A 7696-nucleotide genomic window follows, 5' to 3' on the forward strand; every position below is an offset into this window, starting at 1 on the left:
CACTCACGATGATGAATAACACTGTAATCTTCACAGTTGTGGCTGCAGCTCATGTTTGGTGTCACAGTTTCCCCTCTTTCATTTCTCTCTGTCTCATCTAAATCTGTTAGGTACTTGGGAATGGTGGCAGATCTTCTTCCTCATCCTCCTCATCCTCTTCCTCACTGTCCTGATTGTTTGCTGTGTATTGAGGAAGCGTTGCCTGACAAGGTAAATAAATCTCAAGTGTTCAGAGACAAACCAGCGACGACTTTCATTATTTTCACTCTAGATTAACCTGCCAATTCTTTTCTTGATTAGTCGATTAATTAAGTTTATGAAATGTTAAAATAGTGACCGTTTCTTAGAGGCCACAACGGTATCTTTAATTAGCTTCTTTTGTCTGACTGACAGTTTAAATTGTGAAGATATTTAATTATTATCATCTTTGTAGCGTACCCTCCAAAAGATGGTAAGAGACTCGATTGATGGTTTTAGCATTTATTGCGGTTCCACAAAACCAGCTCCATAAACCAACGTGAGAACTGACAAAATAAAGAAAACAAAGCAGTCACATTTCCGTTTCCACTTCTGTCCATAATAAATGGTTCACAATCACAGTACTTTCTCATACAACTCAGCATTATACCAAACCATCGTCCGGGTCATCAGAAACCTTCCCAAGTTGTGCGTAAATGCTACTGTAAGTGTTAAGTTACGCATCATTACCAGATAATTGCTTTAATACATGCTGGTAAGGAATAACCTTCATGTACAGTTCATTATTATATTACTTGCAGTAGGTGTAATGCTCTGCTGTTAGCTTGACCACTAGTTCATTAGCAGCACTTATCTTCTTTATTTTAATATAATGTTGAATAGATTAGTCATAAATTATTTGATATGACTAGCTAACAGTGTAAACTTTACTTATTTGGTCATAGGTTTCATAATATTACTGATGCCTGTATGCAATGTGCTGTCGATCTTTGGTTGCAGTCCAGAGCCCTCTTGTGGACATTTGGAGTATTACTTGTATGACCGTGAAGCTGACGATTTACAACAGCAGTGCTATTATTGCCATTCTTTCTTTGTTTATTCAGACCATTATAACTAAATATATATATTCTGTTGTTGTTTAATAACCACAACTTCAAGAAGTCATTATTGGCTTGTTATTCATTTGGATAAGAACGATGCACCTGTCTTTACTCCAGTAAAGACAGGTACATTATTAAAGATTGTTGACCGAACTCCTGGATTGCTGCAGTTTTCTAACAGAAGACTAAAACCCGGACTTGTATACATCAGTTAATTGTAGGTTAATGTTTCTCCTCTTTTGTGTCCAGAGGGAGGGGAGGGGGAGAAGCTGTCCAGCAGCCACAACCTGATGCTGTCAATGTCAGAGCTGAAGCTGAAGATGGAGTCCACCTGAACATGCCTGACGCTGTTGAACAAGAAGCTGAAGCTGCTGTGTCCAAGTCATCTTGAACACTGTTTAAGGGCCATCCACACTTGGGCCTGATTTACTAAGATCCCAAACAAAGGTAGTACATTTCGTGTGCAGTGCAACAGATTGTACATTTTTGCGGGTGATCTACTAAGAATAACTGCGCAAATGACAACAGGTGCAGACAGCAGTATTTAAATTAGTACGAGTGGAAGATGTTAAGAAATATATTGAGTTACAGCAAAAATAATATTACCAGAAAAAATGCTATATGGGAGAGTATTTGTGACAAAGTCAATGCTGTTAGTAAAACCAAAAATATTGTGATGTCAAGTTTGCACACATCTTTACACATGAAAACCTTTAGTAAGTCAGGCCCTAAGAATGATAACTATAACAATAATTATAATGACAATGATGTAAATAGTGGTGCTACTCATGTGCTGCCATTTTGCCATTTTCACTGTCATTTTAACTTTGGAAACTGGCTGATGATTTTATATATTTTAATGTGGTGTTGCTCCTCTCTCACCATGGAGTGACATGCTGTAAATTGGAGCAGAATGACACCCAGAAGTGATTTCTTTAGATGGATGTATCTCTCTTCATCGTACAAAGATGTTGTGTGTGGATGTTGACCATCATCATCTTTGTCGTTATAGTTATCATTCTTAGCGTGGAAAGCCCTTTAAAGTCACATGAATCATATGGAAAAGGGGGATGAATGTCAGTGATGAAAGAGGTGTTTCCCCATTACAGTACTTCCAGCTGTTGAGGAGGACTGAGGGGGGCACTATTATTTGCCTTGGCCATAGAGCCCTTATCCATTACCATCAATATATGGAATTCTTAGAGAGGGAAATGTCACAGTTCTGCTCTTTTCCTGCAACTCTGGTAAATTTCCATTCACCCCACCTCTGCTCCACTCTTGCTAATCAGCCACACCCACCTCATCAGTTAACACTGTTCACCTGGACTCTCAGCTGCAACCCATCTGTAATCAAGCCAGTATATTTACTCCTGTTGTCCACACTTTGCCAGATGGTCTTTGCCTAGAGAGATCTTCCAGCACTCATTCATGGACTGGTTTCCTGGTTCTGACCCTGTTTGCCTTTGACCTCCTCATCGTGTCTACCCCTGTAAACGCACCAGCTTTCTGTTCCTGACCTCGAGTATCACCTGTTCCTCCCTACTCGTGGATGTGTGGCATCTCTGGCTTTGATCCTGTGAGAAGGGCCTAGAGACCCCTGCCTGGTTGAACACAGCATTTCTGTAAGTGCTACTAACATAATCTGTATGCCTGTCAACTTTTGGACTGTCTGCTTACCTGCTGCTGACCCTGTTTCATATTTGTCCCTGAGCCCATCCTGCCCCCTTTTATACATTCTGGTGTATACCTGTACAGTAACATTGCTGATTGCATAATAAAGACTGCTTTCGAAATGCTCACCGGTGTTCTGTGCTGCACTTGGTCCTACCGCCTCCACACCTCATAGAGTATCTCTATATGCAGACCATTCATAAATATTTGTTTGGGCTGTTAAGTGCATGTCTGATATTATCCATGCTTTGAGGAAATTTGGAACACTTTCTGGGTATAAACTGAAAGTGTCTGTTACCCTGTTAAATTGGCTCTTCCAATACAGGACAAGGCCTTACCCTTCCAAATGGCTTAAAATATTTGTATTAATATTATAAGGGACATGCAGAAGCTTATCAGGAAAATTTCTGACCACTATTTGGGAATCAAATTAGATCTACCCAAATTTCTGTTTCAATGTATCCCACTTTATCTTAAATCTTTCTTCATATCTATTGATAAGGCTTTCATTTATATAGGATGGTAAGAAACGTAGAACATGGTCAGCACTGCTACAGAGGCCTAAATTACAAGGTGGCTTAGCTCTTCCAAGTCTGTCATTATTACTACTGAATTCAGTCATTTAAAAAGGAGTTAAAATGTAATAGAGTGTTTTTAAAAGGGTAACTTTGATTTTTAGAATTTGACTAAAATACCCTACCTGTTAAAATCCAGTGCTTTTGATTGCAAGTGTATATTGAGGAATGTCACAGGCCAAATTTCCAGAGTTCAGTGAAGGGCACACCTGTTGCATTATGGGTCCGAACCAATAAAACAGCAGAGAGAAACCGCATACCTGCAGGGGAAAGTGCATTGCAAATTAACAATATTCTGCACGGTTCAAGAGGCGCACACGGTAATTTCTTTGTGCTTTTAATTGGGTCACATTTATGCATATTTATTGAAATGCTTTTTGTATGTACTCTTGATATATTTCTGTTGCTGTGCTCACATACTGGGACCTGTCTATTAACAGATTAGCATGAGAGACTTTACTGTTGGGGCCTGTCTAATTATGGAAACTTAAAAAAATTATGTATTTTGACTCATTTAGTTATATTTTTTCTGTAGTTTGGATTGGAAGCTGAGTAGGCTTTGAGAATGGGAGAATGTAGGTTTTGAATAGTTTTATAATCATTAAAACCACAGTAAATCAAAGATAAAAATATTTATACAAACAATTGTGCAGAACCATTAAAATGTTTGCAACTCACTTAAACAATGTAAGGCTCAAAGTAAATTCCAAATTAAACAATTGTCAATGGTTTAATGTTACTTGGTGCCTGCAAATGAAATGAACCTGTGTAGATAATCACAGTGAAGTGGAGAGTGTGTTGGGTGGATATTACCACACTATAGGACAGTTTTTTGATGTGTGTGTATATAAGATGGCTTTCTAATGTAATGTTTGAAAGCAGTGTCAATAGTTCTGTGCTCAAATCTGTTTTTATTTCATAGACAAAAGGTATCTCTACAGACTTGCTATTTACTAGCCAGCTAATATTTCTCAGGGGGTTACAAACTGGCTGAACACAAGTGTAAAAGATTTTGGGTTTAAAATAATAGAAGTTTTAACAAGCTAACGTATTCACTATAACTAGAGTGGTGCCATTTTGTACTGAAAACACCATTACACTGAGAATAACACGGAAGTTTCACCTCACTTAAAGGTAGGGTTGGTAATCCTGTTCAGAAACACTTTTTGTTATACTGGGAGAAATGGTCCTTCTATTATGAAAGGTATTAATACATTATGGCTTTAGAAAAAGGAACGGAAAAAATCAGAGCTCTGTAGCGGCCACAGGACTGATAAAACCCCGACCAATCCGAGCCGTTCGGTGCGAACAGAAAAAACCAATCAGGTGGCTTCATGTCTAGTTTTGCTTCCGCATACAGTCTACGCCCCGCCCCCCTCTCTCCCTGCCTACTGCGCGCGTGCACAGTCTTCACCTGTCGCTGTTGCCAGAAAAACCAGCACACCCTCTCCCCACTCTGCAGAACTACCGAATACGGATGTAATATTTATTTAAGAGCAATGGCTGAGAAAATACCACTTGCACGTCTACTTGTAACGGCTCGTCCAGAGAAAAGGGGAAGAAAGAGAAGCCGGAGGAGGAAAGGACTGCTAATAAAAAGGCTCTGGATAAAGCAAGAGGTCAAACAAGAATCAACATCGGAGTAGCATTTGAGCGGTGGAGACAACTGAGGGATCTGAAGGGCCTCAACAGTGATGCCGAGGTTGCTCTCTTTCTGTTGGACAGGTAATGATTTGTTTTGCTTCGGGGAGGATTTGTTATATATATGTAAGTTATGCTAACGTAGCTACTTTTGTAGCTTGTATTAGCGTAATGCTAATATTAGCTTTGCTGTGTGTTTAAAACGGGTCGGTGACCCTAGTATTGAATAGATTAGTATATTATTTTGAAAGATATTAATCTACACTAGTCGTCAGTATCTGCATTATTATTGTGATAAAAAGACCTACGTATATTGGCTTTTACACGTTACAACTGTGGTAATGTAGCTCATTTATGTTTTCATAGCCATGAGAAGGACCGATCAACTTCGACACCGTCTAAACACGGATTGATGAGACCTACTCTCCCTCCAGTTCAACTATTGTTTCTGAGTCTCTGTCCGACCGGTGAGTTCAACTTGCTGCTGCTATGAATATGTCTTTGGTGGGATATAAATATCTGTCTTTCATATCTAGCTTTTTCTGTTTTATGTGCCTCAAAGTGCTATTTGAGGTACTTCAGAAAACAGCATTATTGCACATACAATATGTGTTATCAGTGATATCTGCCATATCATTATACAGACATTGAGTAAATGTTAGTGATGGCCTGAGGATAAAACCTGTCCTTCACCTTAGGAGGTCCAGCACTTCACACTGAGTTGTTAACAACAACAACAACCATCAACACTAAAATAAAACACAGCTAGCATAAGTTGTACCTCTAACTCTGCGTGGTGTTGGTGGAGTAATTGATCATGCTACAAGCTTGTCTATGGACTATACTCTGGTAGATGCTATGCAGAGAGGATAGAAACAAACTGAGGATCTTCTCAACAGTTTATATCAATCTTTATGCTCCTTTGGTCCAACTGCCAAACCCAAGACTTCTATTTCTACATATAAAAAGTTGTGTGTTTTGTCCTCTATGAATGAAGAGTAAATGTATGTTGACAGTATTTTCTAATTTTGTAATCTTCACAGAGATGATGACGTGATGAGATGATGTTAATTCTTCAACTGGTTTGGGCAGACATCTGTCCCTCCCCCAGCCCAGCCATTACTGCAGCTACCCCCCTCGTTGACACCTCTAGTATGCTACCCCCACTAAGCTCAAAAGCATACAGCTTTTGCAGACCCAACTCAGCAGAGGCCTAGGTGAGTTTTCTTACAATATTGTAGTTTGATGAAGAAGTTCTAACATAATTATGTGCAAAAGAAATAGGAAATAAAGCTCTAAGTATTCTTATTCTTTGATTATCTCAAAAATGTATTCATTATTGTCAGATGTGTAATTGTGATATTCTTCCTAAAGGTAAATCACTGCCAAAGGAGTAGATCACCACCGCTGACAAATACTCCCTACACACAGCCTGACCTGTCTGCCTTACCTGGAAACACCTTTTCCAATGTGTAGATACACTCATGTTGAAAATGTACAGATTGTTTATGTAACAATAAAAAGGGTTATACCAATTTTGTTGTAATTATTCTGTAATCACTTATTTTTAATGTGGTGGTGAGAAAATATATTGCTTCTTTTGCAGAAATAGTCAAATGAAAGGCATTCATCATTTTCAAATTTTTATTAAAATCTGACAAAATATAAATAAAAGACCAAATTTAAAATGTCAAATGTATACGTCCAGGTGAGGGTTAGGGTTAGGAAGCAGGTTGTTGCTCACAGCACTTTTTTTCTAGATCTGTGGGCATCTCACGGCACTTCCTGCACACACACCATGTAGGTAGACATGGAGCTGGAGGGCCTGGTGGAGGAGCATCTCCTGATGCTGACATCTGCAGGACATCAAACATGAGGCTTGGGTCCCTTGATCTGAAGCAACTGATGAGATTCTTCCAATCTCAGTCGTTCAATTCTAGCCTGTAAAAAATAGTTAATCAAGAAGATTAGACTCTCACCATCTTGTCCTTTATTATTACTAATATTGTAATTTCATTTATCATATTTTTGGTATATTGCCGGACCAGAGTTGAAAGTTTCATGTGTTTATATTTTTCGGTTCAGGACTGTAGCTCGGGTCTGAGCCAGTGCTCTCATCGTGTAAACTCTAACAATGAAACAACAAAGATATCGTTAGCCTAGTAGCATAAGTGTCTAAGTTTTATAGAAAAATTGAGATATTGGCCCAAATTTACTTTCCTAACACTTCTGCATCACCCTGCATAATTGTCAATGAAAAACATAGCAGATATGCTACGTGACTAATAAAAACATAAAATACACGTTTGTCAGTGAAAAACACGTAACAATTATTACAATGTAATTTAGCTGATGGGTCTGAATCCAGCCGTATCCTTGGGGAGATTCAGCAGATTCAGACCCGGGTCCCGGATCTGAATCTGCACAGACTGATGTGCTATAAAACAAACAAAAACATAATAATACAGTTTACTTACAGGTAAATGAGACGTGAGACTGTTTGGTTGTTGTCCAAAATACTTTGAAATGGCTAGCTCGTTAGGTTAGCTCTCCTCTCCTCTCCTCCCTGCAGCAGTGTGCGCGTTCCAGTTTGTGGGGGCGTGGCTTGGACGGACTCACTGACGGGAGGGGGAGCAGCGGGGTTGAACTGCGAGGAGGCAGGAGGAGGTGCTATTTTCAAATCTTGCTAGCTCTCTTGCTAGCTTTCCAACATTACCAACCCTACCTTTA

At 39.2% G+C, this 7696-nt stretch overlaps 1 long non-coding RNA gene across 1 annotated transcript; it reads left to right on the plus strand.

Moving 5' to 3' along the window:
* Positions 1–5332: 5332 nt before the first annotated feature.
* LOC128362080 (uncharacterized) lies at positions 5333–6462 on the plus strand. Its single transcript, XR_008321612.1, has 3 exons — positions 5333–5433; positions 6010–6183; positions 6341–6462. It is a non-coding gene; the product is annotated as an uncharacterized LOC128362080 (long non-coding RNA).
* Positions 6463–7696: the final 1234 nt, after the last annotated feature.

Source organism: Scomber japonicus, chromosome 7, assembly GCF_027409825.1.
Source record: "Scomber japonicus isolate fScoJap1 chromosome 7, fScoJap1.pri, whole genome shotgun sequence".
In the NCBI taxonomy this organism is placed as follows: Eukaryota; Metazoa; Chordata; class Actinopteri; order Scombriformes; family Scombridae; genus Scomber; species Scomber japonicus.